The 18,986-nt window shown below is 40.6% G+C and overlaps 1 pseudogene; it reads left to right on the top strand.

The window, feature by feature from the left end:
• Positions 17,632 to 18,845, top strand: LOC107636434 (annotated as a pseudogene).

Raw genomic sequence — 18,986 nt, forward strand, 5'->3', positions numbered from 1 at the left:
ATCATGGGGGCTGGCCTCTCAGCCATGCCTGAACCTTGTTCTTATGTATTTCCAATGGTAGAGTTTCTACACATCATAGATTAAGGTGTGGAGCTCTGTTGTTCCTCATGAATTAATGCAAAGTACTATTGTTTTTCTATTCAATTCAAGCTTATTCCTATTCTAAGATATCCATTCACACACAAGAACATGATGAATGTGATGATTATGTGACGTTCATCATCATTCTTACTTATGAACGCGTGCCTGACAAACACTTCCATTCTACATGCAAACAAGCTAGAATGAGTATCTCTTAGGTATCTAATACAGGGGACCGAGTCCGAGATATTAGAGTCTTCGTGGTATAAGTTAGAACCCATGGACGGCCATTCCTGAGATCAGGAAAGTCTAAACCTTGTCTGTGGTATTCCGAGTAGGATCTGGGAAGGGATGGCTGTGACGAGCTTCAAACTCGTGAGTGCTGGGCGTAGTGATAGACGCAAAAGGATAGTAAATCCTATTCCAGTATGATCAAGAACCGACAGATGATTAGCCATGCAGTGATAGCGCATTGGACCATTTTTACAGAGAGGACGGGATGTAGCCATTGACAACGGTGATGCCCAACATACAGCTTGCCATGGAAGGGAGTAGGAATGATTGGATGAAGACAGCAGGAAAGCAGAGGTTCAGGAGGAATGAAAGCATCTCTATACGCTTATCTGAAATTCTCACCAATGAATCACATAAGTATCTCTATCCTAGTTTATATTTTATTTATATTTTTATTATCAAAACTCTATAACCATTTGAATCTGCCTGACTGAGATTTACAAGGTGACCATAGCTTGCTTCAAGCCGACAATCTCCGTGGGATCGACCCTTACTCACGTAAGGTTTATTACTTGGACGACCCAGTGCACTTGCTGGTTAGTTGTGCAAAGTTGTGACAAAGTGTGATTCCTGTTTGAGAGCACTAAGTCTTTGGTGCCATTGTTGATGATCGCAATTTCGTGCACCAGTGGTGCTCTGTTTTTCAAAATTTTTCTATGTTTTTGCACCAAACCAAGCATTTCAAACCTCCAAACAACTACCAAAACATCATAAAACCTTATTTAACCTACTAGAATACCAAACAAACTTAACAAATCAATCAAAACATGAGATTAAACCTATTTTACCAATATGTACAAAAGAGAAAACGAAAAGATGTTACCATGGTGGGGTGCCTCCCACCTAGCACTTTTGTTTATTGTCCTTAAGTTGGACTTATGGGGAGCTCCTCATCAAGGTGGCTTGTGATTGAATCCATCTTTGAACATCCACCAATGCTTGGACTTCCATTGTGCTTCATCATTCAAAGTTAGTAACTCCAAGCTTTGATGGAGTTCTTCACAAACCATAGGCTCCCAAAGTTGATCTTCCTTGTGCGATCCGAATCCCACACTTTGTTTTCACACCCGTCCTTGAGTTTATCATGGTGATTTTCTCCGGGTGGCAAGAGAGATGAATTCTCATGGAAGCACCAAACTATTCTCCTAGACCCGTCCAATTGAGCACTAGTCCAACCTTTGTATTTCATGTTTGATGCATCAATCCTAATGAGCCTTGATTTGCAACGCCAACCACGAAACATCTTTCTTTTACGCTTCATCCCACAAAGTATCCTAAGTTGACCATCCGTTTCAAGCAAGCCATATTCGAGTGGGATAATAAAGGCAATAGAAATGAATTTTACCCACTCAAATGTAGGAGTAGATGGTAACCTAGGCAAAGAAGCTCCTAAGGGTCTTGACAAAGCGTATTCAATTTCCATCCTCCTTTTTCTAAGGATCTCCACCTCTTCACAAGTTTTCTCAAATGTGATCCTTTGTTCAATAATATTATCTAAGCCTTTTCCCTTACTCAAGTCATAATTGGGAGGGTGAGAAAAATTTACCTCCACAACGCTTTCAAACCCAACGGAAGAAGGTTCTTTATGCTCAAAGGATTCTTCACCACTAAGACTTGATGCTTGATCTTCATCACCAAGGGGACTCAATTCTTGCTCTATCCCATCCAATTCTTCATAAGGGATATGCCTTGGAGGTTGTGCACATTCCTCCTTAGCATCAAATTCAATCATCTTGGAGGGGTTTTCACCAATCCTAGACTCCCAAGGTGGTTCCGCATCTCCTAAGTCTTCAACCACTTCTTCCTCTTCTTCAATAATCTCTACCTCCTCCTCTTATTGCATTTCTTGCTTTAACTCCTCTTCTTCACCTTGGAGCTTCAAGTTCATTCCCTCACTAAGCTCCTTCGTTGCTTCTCCACATTCCACAATGGAAGTGCCTTGATCGCATAGGCTTAGGCGGGATGAGACTATGTTACCAATGGCTTCTACCATGATAGCCATTTCTGCTCTTAACTCTTCAAATTTCTTTTCATCCTCCTTGTGTTGCCTTAAGATATGAGATTCAAGATCCCTTAATTTTAGCATAAAGCCTTCATCGGGAGGTAATGGTAGAAGAGAAGGTTCATTATTTGAGGGAAAGGTATTATAGTCGGAAGGTGGCTCTTTTAGGTAGAGTTGTGGTGGTTCAATATTTCCCATTCTTTCTATTTGTTGCACAACACACTCCATGGTTGCTTGAAATTGATCCAATGCTTCCTTGAGACGATCCCTTGACTCTTGTTCCTCTTGGATATCACGAGTAGGATCATATGACTCTTGGATTGAAGGACATAAGTATTCTTCCATAGAAGGTTGTGGGGGAAAGTAAAGTTCATCTTGTGGTTGAAAGTTTTCATGTATTGGAGGTGGTTCATCTTGGTAATAATATGGAGGGGGCGGCTCTTGAAAATGTTGATGTTGGAGTAGTGGTGGCTCTATGTGTGGTTCATATGGCTCATATGATTATTGGTAGGATGGATATGGATTAGGGTCATATGAAGATGGTTGGTAAGAAGGGGCTTGTGAGTATGGTTGAGGGTTATGTTGGGGATATGGCTTATAGGCATATGATGGTGGTTCTTGAAAGTCACAAGGGGATTCACCATAGCCATTGGATTGATATACATCATAGAATGGCTCTTCTTCATAGTGCATTGGTGGAGGTTGTTGCCATGAGGATTGATCATATGCATATGGCTCCTCCCACCTTTGGTTATCCCATCCTTGATGCACATCTTCATTGAAGTTCCCATTTTCTACAACATAGTTTGAACCAAACTCATAGCCAAAGTGAGAATTCATGATAGCAAGAGAAAATGAAAACAAAATCAAATAAGAAGCAAGAAAATTAAATCCTAAAACTAGCAAAAACTAACAAAGAAGCAAAAGGTAAACCCTATTTACAATATTCACATATATACAATAACCAATAACATAACACCATTACAACTCCCCGGCAACGGTGCCATTTTGATGAGCGAATTCTTTGTTAATATAGAATTTTTCAATTGAATTATCGTTGGAAGTATAGTTCTAGACCAACAAAGAGTCTTCACATACAAAAATTTATGGTTTTGTCACAGATAACAAACCCCAAACAAGAATTAACCAGAGTATTTAGACTCTGGGTCGTCTCACGAGGAATTGCAATGAAGTGTATGCATATTGGCTATGAAGGGGTAAGGGGGTTTTTGGTTGATAAGAGGGGCAACAAAATAAATGGCAAGAAGAGTAAATCAAGCAAGTAAATAAAGGAAGCAATTATTAATAAAGAGAGACATTCATGGCAAGAATTGAGATCATAGGCCTTCCATCCTAGTCATGCAATGATTAATTCATCTTATCTAGTTAACTCCAACAAACGGAAGAATGTATCATGTCATCTTCACATAGGTAGAAAGTCAAACAAGACTAATTAATCATGTCACAAATATAAACAAGAATTTATCTTATTACATCATCTCCAACATTGGAAGAAGGTATCATATTATCTTCCATGAGAGAAAGTCTAATAAGACTAGCTAATCTCAATCCAAAAGTCCTAATCAACTTACTAATTAAATTAGCAAAAGATTAGCGTCAATGAAAACAATATTAGCTAACAACTCTAGATCACCAACATCAGTTGGGTTTTCATGACTCAAGATCACCTAATTACTCTTTCCAAGCCAAGAATGTTCAAAATCTACTCTAAAGTCCAACCAAGCATTTTGTCAAACACTTGGTGGGTGTATAAGAAAAGCATGGTCAAAGTGCAAGAATAGTAAAATCTACCAACTACAAATCATTAATAAAAAGAACATCAAACATTAAATTTCATTCAATGTAAACAAAATTCAACATAAGCATTCATAAACATAAAAGAGAGCAAAATAGGATAGTAAAAAAGAGAGACTAAGAGAATCAAAGTGTAGAAGTATGAAATTGTAGAAGAAACAAGATGAGAACAATAATCAAAACCTAGATCTAAGATGGAATTAAGCTAAACTAACCTAATTCTAGAGAGAAGAGGGAGCTTCTCTCTCTAGAAACTAACCTACATGATGCTAATGCTACAAACAATTGCTCCCCCTTTGCTTGGACTTCAATTCTGCATGAAATACACTCAGAAACAAGTTAGATTTGGGCCTGGGCAGCTCAGAAATCGCCCCCAGCATTTTGCCTTTAAGTAGGCCATGTGAGAGTATCGGCGCGTGCGCGCCATGTGTGCGTCTGCGTCGATTGGAAAATTCTTCATCCACGCGGACGCGGCATGTACGCGTGCGCGTCTTTAGGCGAAACCACTTTTACGTGTGTGTGCCTTGTACGCGTGCGCGTCCATTGATGCATTCCCAATCCTTGTTTCTTCATGCATTCTCCCCTTTGTATGCTTTTCTACTCATTTCTTCCATTCAATACTTGCCTTATGAACATGAAATCACTCAAAAAATATGTCAAGGCATCGAATGGAATTAAAGTGAATCAAAATCACTAATTTAGGGCCTAAAAAGCATGTTTTTATACTTAAGCACAATTCAAGGGAGAATTACAAAATCATGATATTTCATTGAATAAATGTGGAAAAAGATGGTAAAATCTCCTAAAATAAGCACAAGATAAACCACAAAATCGGGGTTTATCAGCGTGCCACGCCTGGTTCCTCAAGTGGCACGCCTAAGTGACTTCTTGGGGCTGGCGTGCCACGCCTTCGATACTAAGTGGCACGCCATAGTGATGTTTCCCCCTGGAGTGATGAGCTGGCATGCCACGCCCCTTGGCTCAAGTGGCACGCCCACAGTAGATGATGGTTTAGGCGTGCCACGCCCAGCCTGGCGTGCCATGCCCCTTTAGTGTCCTCCATTGTTGCTTCTCTAGAACTTTGTACTAGCGTGGCACGCCCAGGGTCTGGCTTGCCACGCCCCTTATGAATGCTTGAGACTTCCTTCTGGATTTCAGTACTGGCGTGCCATGCCTAGCTCCTAGCATGCCACGCCAATGCATTTTTGTGGCATTTGCTCCAAGTTGCACGCCAGTTTCACATGCCCAGCTTCTTTACTACTTCCTTCCCATTTTTGATGTCTTTTTCACCTGAAATTTAGTATAACTCTTCTCAAAATAATGTACCGTAATATTCATTAAATAATGCATGAATTGCAATGATCAAATGATATTTATTCTCTTTTATGGTCCTCTTTATGCAAGAAAGAAGGGTAGATGATGCAAGTCATCACAACATCAAACTTAAGCTTTGCTTATCCCAAGCAAATCAATGTGAGTAGCCCTTTTATAAATTGAGATCTTGGCCTTTGAATGAATGCAACATAACTAAGGATAGGATTAAGTGTTCAACACATGTATGAATGTTGGAATGTCATAGAGAACTTTTAGATCTTTGAGGGTTCTGTCAAGAATAAGTTTCAGGGATCCTTTCTATTGATTGTCACCTTGAAGTAGTAAGAGATGTTTCACTTTCTTTTTGGTTGTGCTTTTCTTGACCACGACTCTAAGTGTTCTGTCTCAAGACAACCCTTTAATTAGGCTTTCAATTAGCACTCCCAAACCAATTGGTTTTAGGGTACTAGGTGTTGAAGCACCACCCCTAAGAATTTACTTTCCCGGGTCTTTTCTTGACACATCTTCACCATAAGCATCTACTAGGGTCTTTAACTCTTTTGAGCTTTTTTAATATTTCTTTCCCATCCTAGTAGTTGATGCTCAAAGCCTTGGATCTTTATTGCTTACTACTTCTTGGTTCTATGGATATTCAAGGAGCATCCCTTAACCTTTTCTTGTTGTACCTTCTAAGACTAAGTGTTTCCCATGACTCTTTTTCTTTTTAGTTCATTCAAAGTTCTACACTTAGTTCCTTGTTTCTTAGTTTGTTGAATGATCTCTCTTGGCTTTGGTTTCTCTTACTCTTGTTTTTGCACAGCTCACAGCAATTCTTATGAAGACAAGCTCTACTTTATTCATGTTGAAAAGGAAGACTTGAAATACATTGCATTTTCTTTCTTGTAGTTTAAAGGACTCATAAAGGACTTCAAGCATGAAATAAAACTAAGCAGAAAACATAAACTATCCTAGCATGACTATTTATTTTTGACAGAAAGTAAATCAAACAAAAGCTTAAACATGATTCAGAATTTAGAGGGGGTCAACCATGGGACTTAACAACCTTGAGCAGCTTCATCTTCAGTTCATTTGCCCCTTTCCTTTGTCCTTCTTCTTGGAAGGGGAGGAGCCACCTTCATCCTTCTTGGAGGATCCTTCTTGTGCCTTAGCATCCTTGGGCTTCCAAAATCCCAGCCTCCTCATGTAATTCCTCTCATCCTCTTTGTGTTTGGCTAGAATTTCCTCTTGCCTTGCACTCAACTCCTCCATTCCTTGCATGAATGTTGGGTATCTTGGGTTTAGAGCGGCTACGACATTACACAAGTGATTTAACTTCGCTTGTGTGTTGATGTCATACTGCCTCCTGAAGATAGTTCTGGCATCATAGAGATGCCTGAACTCAGCAAGGTTCCTCTGTTGCCATTTGCCTTGCTCTTCTATTTTGTCCAGTGCACTTCGCACCTCTCCTCAGTCAAATTGTTCTTGCTGCTCCTTCCTCATATGCTCCCAACTCCCTTGGAGTTGTTGGATATTCTCATTGACTTGGTTCCATTATTGTTGCTGAGTCTCCTTGAATTGGTTAACATCCTCCCTCAGGTGGTGTAGGTCTCCCTTCATTTGGTGTACATCTCCTTGTAGTTGTTTCCAGTTGAATCCTTCAGGGAATTACTGGTATTGGTAGTGTGGTGGTGGTTGAAGTGCTAGAAAGTGTGGTTGCTCTTCTGCCTCTTCTTCTTCTTGTTGTTGTTGTAGTCCATGAGTATGAGCTCTTTGTTCTCTGGCCCTCTGAAGTGGGTTAACAGCCACCACTTTGGCCATCTTCTTGGCAGTTATGAATTTATCTTGCTTCACCATCACCTAATCAATGATCTTTTCAACTCCAGCTTCATCACATAACCTTTGTATGATACTGGGGAATGCCAACCTTGTGTTGTCACTAGTGCTTTTTAGCACTTTGTTAATGTTGTTGGCAATCATCTCCCCCACATTGACATTCTCACCTTTCATGATGTTGTATATGAGCACAGCTCTCTCCTTGGTCACCTCTGAAGTGTTGGATGTGGGGATTAGGGACCTCCTTACAAATTTCAGCCACCTTCTAGCTTGGGGGCTCAGATCCCTTCTTCTCAATTGGTTGGGTATCTCATCCTTGTCCTTGATCCATTGCACGTTCAGCACGCAAATCTCGTTCAGAATTTCATCAAATCCAGGGTCTTGTTGCTTCATTCTTTCTTCATAGCTCCAGGTGGAGCTTGTCCTCTTCACCATTAGTATCCTCTCTATGCTGGAGGGGCTATAGTCAATGGACTTTCCCCTCACATAGCTAATGTAGCCATAGTGTTGTTCTGGTTGAGGTATAGCGTTAGCATAAAACTCCCTCACCAAGCTCTCAACTACCTTCCTTGGTGGGTTGCATAGGAGTGACCAGCCCCTACTGTTGATCTCAATGTTGATTTCAGGATGCTCGTTCCTCCCTAATTGGAACCCAACTTCTGTAATGATCTCCATCTCACTCACCCAACCATAGAATTGATTATGGTTGAATGCAAAGAGAAACTTGTATTCATTGAAAGATGAGCTTGAGGATCCAGAGGTTGGCTCCTTGGTTTTTCTTTTCTTTGAGGTTGAGCTTTTTGGTGGTGCCATTAGGTTGAGAGAGTGTGTTTGAGGTTGTAAAAAAATTGGGGGAGGCTGCAAGAGAGGCAAGCAAAACAAGGTTTTGCTCTAACACCAAACTTAGGACTTGATTGTCCCAATCAAGAGAAAGGAAAGAAGTAAGGGAAAAAAGGTAGTGGAAGGCGAAAAGAGAAAAGAGGAAGAAAGGTGTTTGGACTGTTTTTCGTGTGTGATCAGGGGTTTGAAGTGGGAGAAGAGTTGGGAAGGTGAGGCTTTTATAAGGGGTGAATGGTGTGATTTGAATGGTGGGAAATAAAAAGGATTCAATGTTTTCCCACTTGGGGAGTGGCGCCTAGCATAGGAAGAGGCGCCAACCCTTTTCTCACTGTGCCTTCTGCATGTATTGAGTTCCAAAGTGTAAGTACACTTTGACTTCTTTGCTTTATGAGTGATTTACCATGTAGGTCCCACCTTTTCTCCTGAAAATGAAACTGAAACCTGTTAGTAATGACAAAAGAATCCTTCACATTCTTTCTTGTTACGGGTAAGTGGGATTGCAACTGATGGGTTTCCCTTGGGACACCAAACTTAATCCTATTGCATCTTAATAAATTGGTTTTATCATTGTATAGTTAATGTGTTCATAAGGATGAAATAACTCCAATCTTTTCATTTTCTTTTGTTTCTAACCTCTTTTGAACTCATTAAATCATGTTCATGCTTTTGCCAAATTATTAAGTGCTTTCAGATTGAGTAGAATTTGGGCTTGCTAGGTGATCCTTGTATGGTGGTGGCCATACCAAACTTAATCTCTAGGCTTACTCTTAAAATCAAGTTATCAAGATGGTTGTAAGCCTAGATTAAGTGGGTGATTGGCCACACCAAACTTAGCCTTTTAGCTAGTTCTCAGCCCATTTATTCCCATTAGTAATGCATTTATCAAGTTGTAATTTCGGAATAAAAGAAACAACAGAATGTAAAGGTGTCCTAACTATTAAAGCTAATATTTAAACTTCCTATCCTACCTCTTGCAATCTAATTCTAAATGGTAATGCAACGCAAGTGTGAAACTGAAATTTAAACTATTTAAAGCAATGAAATTTAAACTACTTCTAAAAAAATAAATCAAAAGGATAAAGTGTTGGGGTGCCTCCCAACTAGCGCTTCTTTATTGTCACTAGCTTGACACTCCTCCATCTTTAGTTGAGCTTATAGCTCACTCTCTGCTCCTCTAAAGAGCCTCCAAGGTAGTGTTTGAGTCTATGGCCATTGACAGTGAAAGTTCTCTGAGTCTTGTCCTCCATGAGCTCTACATGACCATAGGGAAACACCTTGAGTATGGTGAAGGGTCCTGATCATTGAGACTTAAGTTTCCCAGGGAAGAACTTGAGTCTTGAGTTGTACAGCAGCACTTTTTGTCCTTCAGTGAACTCCCTTCTTGCTATCTTTTGATCATGCCACCTTTTTGTGTTTTCTTTGTAGACTTTTTGCATTCTCATATGCTTGATTTCTAAATTCCTCCAGCTCATTGAGTTGCATTAATCTTCTTTCTCCAGTAGCTTGTTCATCATAGTTTAACATTTTTAGAGCCCAAAACGCTCTATGCTCAAGTTCAACTAGTAAGTGACAAGCCTTGCCATATACCAGTTGGTATAGGGACATCCCAATGGGTGTCTTGTAGGCTGCCCTATAGGCCCACAGTGCATCATCCAGCTTCATAGACCAATCCTTTCTTGAGCTTCCAACAGTTTTTTCAAGAATTCTTTTTAGTTCCCTATTTGAGATTTCAGCTTGCCCGTTGGTCTGTGGATGGTATGGAGTTGCCACCTTGTGCTTGACTCCATACCTGAGAATAAGTGTTTCAAGTTGTTTGTTGCAAAAGTGTGTCCCTCCATCACTGATGAGGGCTCTAGGAACTCTAAATCTGCTGAAAATTTTCCTTCTCAAGAAGCTTATCACGACTTTGTTGTCATTTGTTGTAGTGGCTATGGTTTCTACCCATCTTGAGACATAATCAACAGCCACCAATATGTAACTATTTGAGTAGGAGGTTGGGAAGGGTCCCATAAAATCAATTCTCCATACATTAAATAATTCTAGCTCTAATATGAATTGCTGTGGCATCTCATTTCTCTTGGTTAGATTAACGGCTCTTCAGCACTCATCACATCTTGACACCAATTCATTGGCATCCTTGAACATTGTTGGCCAGTAAAATCCAGATTGAAGCACTTTTGCTGCTGTTCTTTCTCCACTGAAGTGGCCTCTATACGCGGATCCATGGCACTGCCATAGTACTTTTTGCCCTTCTTCATGGGAGACACACCTTCTCAAAATTCCATCAGCACACTTTTTGAACAAATAGGGGTCATCCCAAATGTAGTGTTTGGCATCCTTGATTAGCTTTCTCCTTATGTGTTTGTTGATGTTGCTTGGTAGTTTCCCAATAGCTTTGAAGTTAGCTATGTCTGCAAACCAAGGAACTACTCGGATCATCATCAACTGCTCATCAGGGAAGCTTTCATTTACTGTAACTTGGTGTGTCTCTTCTTCTTCTTGTGGAATCTTTGAGAGATGGTCAGCTACTTTGTTCTCTGCTCCACTCCTATCTTTAATTTCAATGTCAAATTCCTGAAGCAGTAGAATCCATCTTATTAATCTGGGCTTAGATTCTTGTTTGGTAAGCAAGTATTCGAGTGCTTTATGATCAGTGAATACAATTACTTTAGAGCCAATAAGATATGATCTAAACTTATCAAAAGCAAAGACTATGGCTAAAAGTTCTTTCTCCGTGGTGGTATCGTTCCTTTGATTCTCATTAAGGACTTTGCTAGCATAGTAAATAACATGTACTAGCTTGTCTTTTCTCTATCCTAGAACAGCACCAACAACAAAATCAAATGCATCACACATTAATTCAAAGGGAAGATCCCAGCTTAGTGGTGCTATAATAGGTGCAGAGGAGAGTCTCTTCTTAAGCTCATCAAAGGCTACCATGCACTCTTTATCAAAATTAAAGGGAGTATTTGAGACAAGTAGGTGCTAAGGGGTTTTGCAATCTTTGAAAAGACTTTGATAAACCTCCAATAGAACCCAGCGTGCTCCAAAAAACTTCTGATTGCCTTGACATTGCATGGTGGAGGTAATTTTTCAATTACTTTCACCTTTGCATTGTCTACTTCTATACCATATTTTGAAATCTTGTGACCAAGAACCACCCCCTCAGTTACCATAAAATGGCACTTCTCCCAATTCAAAACTAGGTTGGTTTCTTGGCACCTTTTTAGCACAAGAGCAAGATGGCCTAGGCAATCAAAATATGAGTTTCCAAACACAGAAAAGTTGTCCATGAATACTTCTATGAACTTCTCAACCATGTCTGAAAAGATGGAGAGCATGCACCTTTAGAATGTTGCAGGTGCATTGCACAATCCAAAGGGCATTCTTCTGTAAGCAAAAACACCATATGGACAAGTAAATGAAGTTTTTTCCTGATCCTTGGGGTCTACAACAATTTGATTGTAGCACGAATACCCATCCAAGAAGCAATAATACTCATGTCCTGCCAATCTTTCAAGCATCTGGTCCATTAAGGGTAGGAAAAAATGGTCTTTTCGGGTGACTTCAGTGAGTTTCCGATAGTCAATGCGCATACACCATCCGGTCACTGTCCTTGTGGGTATCAGTTCATTCTTCTCATTTGACACAACAGTGATCCCTCCCTTCTTTGGGACTACTTGCACCAGGCTTATCCAAGGGTTGTCTGAGATGGGGTAAATCACCCCTGCTTGGCATAATTTCAACACTTCTTTTTGAACCACTTCATTCATAGTTAGGTTCAGCCTCCTTTATTGTTGCCTTAAAGGTTTGGCATCTTCTTCAAGTAGGATTTTATCCATGCACATTGAAGGACTGGTCCCTTTTAAATCTGTAAGTGTCTAGCCTATAGCATCCTTTTGTTGTCTTAGCACTTGGATAAGCTCCTCTTCTTACTCTTCACTCAGACTTGAATTTATGATTACTGGGTGAGTGTTGTTGGCACCCAAATATGCATATTTCAAGCTGGGTGGTAAGGTTTTCAATTCTAGTTTTGGTGCCTCTGCTTCTTTGTTATCTGTGGTGCTTGGTATGAATGGATTATTCATGGTTCCTTGTGGTGGTTCTCCATTTGATGCTTGTTCCAACTCAATAGTTCCTTCGCATTGTTCTTCTTCTAGGACCCCTTGAACTATCTATTCCATGGTGTTTACCGTCATGCATTCTCCTATGGATTCTTTGGGGTAACACATTGCTTTAAAGACGTTGAAGACCATCTTCTCTTCATGCAATCTCAAGACTAGTTCCCTTTTTTTCACATCAATGATGGCTCCAGCAGTAGCTAGGAATGGCCTTCCTAGGATGATTGATGTGTTGGTCTCTTCTTCCATGTCCAGCACAACAAATCGGCTAGGAAAATGAATTCTCCCACTTTTACTAACAAGTCTTCCACCACCCCATGTGGAAACTTAAATGTTCTGTCAACCAATTGGAGTGCCATTCTTGTTGGCTTGGCTTCCTCAATCTTCATCCTTCTCATCATGGTTAAGGACATGAGATTTATGCTAGCTCCCAAGTCATACAAGGCTTTCTCAATAGTGATATCCCCTATGATGCAGGGGATTTGAAAACTCCCTGGGTCCTTCATCTTCTGAGACAGCTTCTTTTGTATGATGATGCTACATTCCTCAGTTAATACTATGGTCTCCTTTGCCTCCCATTTCCTCTTTCTTGTTATAAGCTCTTTCAAGAATTTAACATAGAGTGGCATTTGTTCTAATGCCTCAGCAAATGGTATGTTGATTTGGAGCTTCTTGAAGATCTCTAGAAACTTAGAGAATTGGCCATCTTTCCCACCTTTTCCCAGCCTTTGTGGGTATGGTGCCTTTGGCACATAAGGCTTCAGGACTGGTTTTGATGAAGATAGAGCAGGGGTCTCTTCTTCATTCTTATTCCCATGCTTTTCTGCAACTTCTTCTTCATGGTTATCTTTGCTTGGGGGTCCTTCCTCCACAACTTTCCCACTTCTTAGTGTAATGGCCTTGCATTCCCCTCTTGGGTTAGCCATGGTATCACTGGAAAATATGTGTGTGGGCAGTGGGATTTTCTTGGATAAGATCCCCACTTGTGCTTCCAACTTTGAAATTGCTGTGCCTTGATTTTTCATATTTGACCTGTATTCTTCTTGATTGGCGTCTATCCTTCTTTCAGTCTATGCTTGTCTCTCCATAAGAGTGGAGACTGCTCCTGTAATCTGTGATGACAGTTGTACTATTGCAGCCTCCATCCTCTCAAAGTTGCTCTTGATTTCACATGGTTGCATAGTTGAGGGTGGTATGTCTTGATGGAGGTTATTGTGTATTGGTTGGTTGCTATGGTATGATATGTTTTGTGAGTTATGGTAAGGTCTATAGTTGTCTGTTTGATGGTTGGGGTTATGAGTGTTGTGTTGGTTTGATGGATAAGGTTTGTTGTGGTCCTGGTTGTAGTTTTGCTTGTTTCTCCACCCAAAATTTGGGTGGTTCTTCCAACCTGGGTTGTATGTCTTAGAGTTTGGATCATATGGTGGTCTGGATGAGTTATTCACATAATTAGCTTGTTCCCAGTCACCTTCAGATTCTGATGCACTACCTTCTTGTTGAGGAGTCTGATTTTGTATGGCTGAGACTTGATTAGCCTCCATCTTCTTGGTTAAGGCTGCTATTTGTGCTGCTATTGCCTTGTTTTGAGCTAACAAAGCATCTACAGAGTTGAGTTCTAGCACTCCGTTCTTCTAAGTTATTTCTGAAGCATAGAAATACTCATTTTCAGCTACAGTCTTGATGACATCGATGGCTTCTTCAATGGTTTTCTTCTTGTTGAGTGAGCCTCCTGAAGAATGATCCATGGCCTTCTTTGATTCATAGGATAGCCCTTCATAGAAGATGTGTCATTGTACCCACTCATTGAACATTTCTGGTGGGCATCTTCTTGTTAGATCTTTAAATCTCTCGCAGGCCTCATAGAGTGTTTCTCCATCTTGTTGTCTGAAAGTTTGCACCTCAGTTCTCAGCCTGTTGATTCTTTGTGGAGGGTAAAATCTTGCAAGGAATCTGCTTACAACATCCTCCCATGTGGTTAGGCTCTCCTTGGGAAATGATTCCAGCCACTTTGCTGCCTTATCTCTGAGTGAGAAAGGAAACAAGAGTAGCTTGTAGATGTCAGGGTGTACCCCGTTGGACTTTACAGTATCACATATCCTCAGGAATGTGTTGAGATGTTGATTAGGGTTTTCTTGGGCACTTCATCCATATGAACAATTATTCTGGACAAGTGTGATGAGCTGATGTTTCAACTCAAAATTGTTAGCATGGATTGTTGGCTTTAGGATACTGCTGCCACAATTTCCTGGATTTGGGTTGATATAGGATCCTAAGACTCTCATTTTTTGTCCAACATGATTTCCAGCATCTCCTCCAACATTGTCCTGTACTTCGTCATCCATGGTGGTTCGCAGATCTTCCTCCACCAGTTCCTCTCCAACTATGCCTTTGCCTCTTGCTTCCCTCCTTAGTCTAAGGAAGGTCCTCTCAATTTCACTATCAAAGGGAGATGAAGTCTCTCCTCTTCTACCTGTCATACACTTGGCAAATAACCAGCAGAGAACAAGTGAAGTAAGAAAAATCTTGTTGAGATTAGTGGTTAGCTTTGTTGATGCAATTAATCGAACAGTTAGAAGAGTGGAAATATGGACGATGGGTAACTAAAATAATCATAGAAAAAGAAATAGAACTCAGAGCAGAGATGAGAGAAAAATAAAAAGTGCTAGAAGAATAAAATAAAATAAAATAACAAGAAAATTAAATTACTTAATTTAGCTCTACAATCAATTTAATCACTGGAAAATTTAAGCCAATCCCGGCAATGGCGCCATAAAACTTGATGAGCCAAATTCACACCCCATTATAAAATTTGTGAATCCGTTTTTTGGCAAGTGCACCAGGTCGTATCAAGTAATAACCCACAGTGGAGTGGGATCGTATTCACAGAGATTGGCAAATTTGAGCAGTTTTAATCAATTGATGAATTAGTCAAGTGGAACAAATAGATTGTGATTTGCAGAATTATAAATGACAGAAATGTAAATGGCTAAAATGTAAAGGGAAGCAATAAAGTGCAGAAATGGAAATGACAGAATGTAAAGTGCGGAATCATAAATGGCTTAATTGTAAATGGGAATGGGGAATTGCAGAATGTAAAAATAAGCTATAAAGAAAGTGATAGATAAGAATGGGAAAATTCATTGAGATCAGGAGATGTTGTCTCTTTGGATCAATTTCAGCTTATATCCTCTTTAATCATGTAACTCATTGACCTGTTGGCAATCATGATTGATTGAGCCCGAATCCCTTGGTGACTCAATCTCTCAGATCTTGATCAATAGCCAATTCCTTGATCTAATTGTTCATGAAGAGAGATATGCTTGGTCCCCGATTATACCACACATCATCATAGGTCCAAGTAGATAGAGGATTATATGTCACCATATCCAAACACCAAAACCCAAATCCTACTCAAATGTGAGAAGGGATTTCAAGCATGGTTTCATGTTTCCTTTCCCAAGGTTCCCATGAAACCCATTTTGCATTCAATCTCTTTCCCAAGATAATTAAACACTAAGCATTAAAAACGAAATTCCTTCTAGCAAATCAAAGAGAAAATAAAGAGAAGAAGAATTTCACTATCATCAATCCATTAAGTACAACAAAGCTCCCTCTCTCAATGAGAGGGAATTTAGCTACTCATAGCTCAAAGAAAAGTACTCCAAAGTAAAGAAGATGATGAAGTGTAAAAGTGAATCCAAAACTAGTCTCCCTAACTGCTTAACCCCTCTTCAGTACTTCTTGGGGGTGTTTATACTACTTCTAGTTCTTAAAATAAAAGAATTACAAAAGTGAAAAAGGAAAATTACAATTTGGAGGGAAAAGAAACTCAATAAGCGTGACTTCCCAGCTGGCGTGTGGCTGGCGCTTTAGTGGTGTGTCACGTGCTCCTTCAATTCTGGCTTGGCGTGCCACACCCAGTCCCTCAAGTGGCACGTTCTTCTTTAATAACATCCCTGGCATGCCACGCCTTCGAGCTCAAGTGGCACACCCAGGGTCTTTTAATGCACATGTAGCATGGCGTGCCACGCCTTCGAGCTTAAGTGGCACGCCCTAGCCTTTTTCCTCTTCTTCTTGCCTCTGGAGACTTGAACTAGCGTGGCACACCCAGGGTAGGGTGTGCCACGCCCTTGTTGTATGCTTGATCAAGCTTTCTGGAAAGTTGAACTAGCATGGCACGCCCAAGGTCTGGCATGCCACGCCCTTTGGAGGCAAGTGATTCTTCTGTTTGGCGTGCCACGCCATGAACTCAAGTGGCACACCCTAATGGCTCTTGCTTTCTGAATGACAATGGCGTGCCACGCCTGGGGTTCAAGTGGTACGCCTAAGTGAGGAATAGTGGGTGGCGTGCCACGTCTTCGACACCAAGTGGCACGCCCATGTGTTTGGCCTCCTTCATCCTCTCTGAAAACTTGTACCAGCGTGCCACGCCTAGAGGCTGGCGTGCCACGCCCTTGATCTTGCCTTGGTTCCAGCAGCTGGCGTGCCACGCCCAGCACTCAAGTAGCACGCCAAAGTGACATTCTTGGGCTGGCGTGCCACGCCTTCGATACTAAGTGGCATGCCCAACTCTTGCTTTGGCCTCTTTGTGCATTGGTGTGCCACGCCTGGTTGCTTAAGTGGCACGCCAAAGTGAAAATGAGAGTCTGGCGTGCCACGCCTTCGATACCAAGTGGCACGCCTAGACCTATATGGCCTTCAACTCCTTTCTCTGAAATTTTGTACCAGCGTGCCACGCCATCCTATTCAAGTGGCACGCCCATACATTTGTAGACTTCTCAAGCTTGGCGTGCCACGCCTGGTTCCTCAAGTGGCACGCCTAAGTGACTTCTTGGGGATGGCATGCCACGCTTTCGATACTAAGTGGCACGCCATAGTGATGTTTCCCCCTGGAGTGATGAGCTGGCGTGCCACGCCCCTTGGCTCAAGTGGCACGCCCACAGTAGATGATGGTTTAGGCGTGCCACGCCCAGCCTGGTGTGCCACGCCCCTTTAGTGTCCTCCATTATTGCTTCTCTGGAACTTTGTACTAGCGTGGCACGCCCAGGGTCTAGCGTGCCACGCCCCTTGTGAATGCTTGAGACTTCCTTCTGGATTTCAGTATTGGCGTGCCACGCCAGTGCATTTTTGTTGCGTTTTCTCCAAGTGGCACGCTAGTTTCACACGCCCAGCTTCTTTACTGTTTTCTTCCCATTTTTGATGTCTTTTTCACCTGAAATTCAGCACAACTCTTCTCAAAGTAATGTACCATAATATTCATCAAATAATGCATGAATTGCAATGATAAAATGAGATTTATGTTCTTTTATGGTCCTCTTTATGTAAGAAAGAATGGTAGATGATGCAAGTCATCACATGGTGATTCTCTCAACTCAATTACTATATTGTTTTAATTCTTGAGACAGATTGCAATTCTTGGAATTGGAAGCCCGGCCCCGGGAGTGGTGTCTGAGGGTGCAAACACTATGGATGTAGGTAGGGCTGTGTTGGTTCAGACAGAGCTCAGGACTAGGTTGGATGCAGGGACTTGGGGGACCATAGGGGTTGGCCTCGGTGCAATTCGGATGTAGTGACTTGTCTCGATTGATTTGTTATTGCAGTTGAAGGGGATTTTGGATTCGGATTTAGTGCCATTGAAGTTGAGGTATATACTGCTGAACACATACTTATGTTTATCTATTTAATTGCCCTTTATCTATTTAATTACTCTTTCATTGTGTTATGTAGATTGATGCCCTTATCTTTAGTTATATTTTCATTATCATATAATGGAATGATTTTTATTTTAGTCTATATATTATTGTTAAGTAACAACCAGTATGAAAAGTATATAAAATTGAGAATATGACGACTGATTCTGTTGATTCACGCATATCTCAAATACATGTTTATAGAAACAACTTAAGGTCTAACCACAAATCATAAAACGCTAGCAAAAATTTTTATTGCCATTGTTTTGAATTAGGATCTTCCATGAACTCTTTTATGTTTCTGTCCATAGCTAATAGTTTTGTAATAGATAGGATTAACCCAAAATTTCAAGTTCTAGGAGATGTTTTTTACTAGTTACTAGCAAGTACTGAGTAGTGGTAAAGGTAAATTATAAACGAATCTTGTTGTCCTGAATCTTGTTATCCGTTCTTGTTGTCGTTATCTTTTGTTAATACTTGAGAAAATATGTATTGCCTTATATGTCTTATCTTTTTTTTTTTCAATCTAGACATTGGTTCAGTACCAGGTACTTGTAGTAGTGATTATTTTCAAAAATGAAGGTGTATATGGTGGTGACTAGAGAACTCCAAAGAGATTAATGGACCTCACAAAGATGATCCTGCTCCAACTTCCTTTGTTTCGAAAGCAGGCTACCATGCTTTGATTGAAGCTTTTGGTGGAAAGGACTATCTTGTTGGGACACCTGATGAACTCAAGTCTGCTCTTTCAAAATCCTTCTTGGCTCAAAAATGGCCGTTATCAATGTTATTATTGATTCCTATACTGGTTCAGAGAGTGGGAGGTTGCAACACAAGAAACTAAGTTTTCTATAGTTTTCGTTTTTAGATTTTAAATTTCAATAGCACAAATTACATAGTCTTGTGGTTTTTTATGGTGTACCATGATATGATAAAGACACAAACTATATTCCATGAATCCACGTAAATATAAAATGTTACATAATCATAATGAAT

Source organism: Arachis ipaensis, chromosome B04, assembly GCF_000816755.2.
Source record: "Arachis ipaensis cultivar K30076 chromosome B04, Araip1.1, whole genome shotgun sequence".
Lineage (NCBI taxonomy): Eukaryota > Viridiplantae > Streptophyta > Magnoliopsida > Fabales > Fabaceae > Arachis > Arachis ipaensis.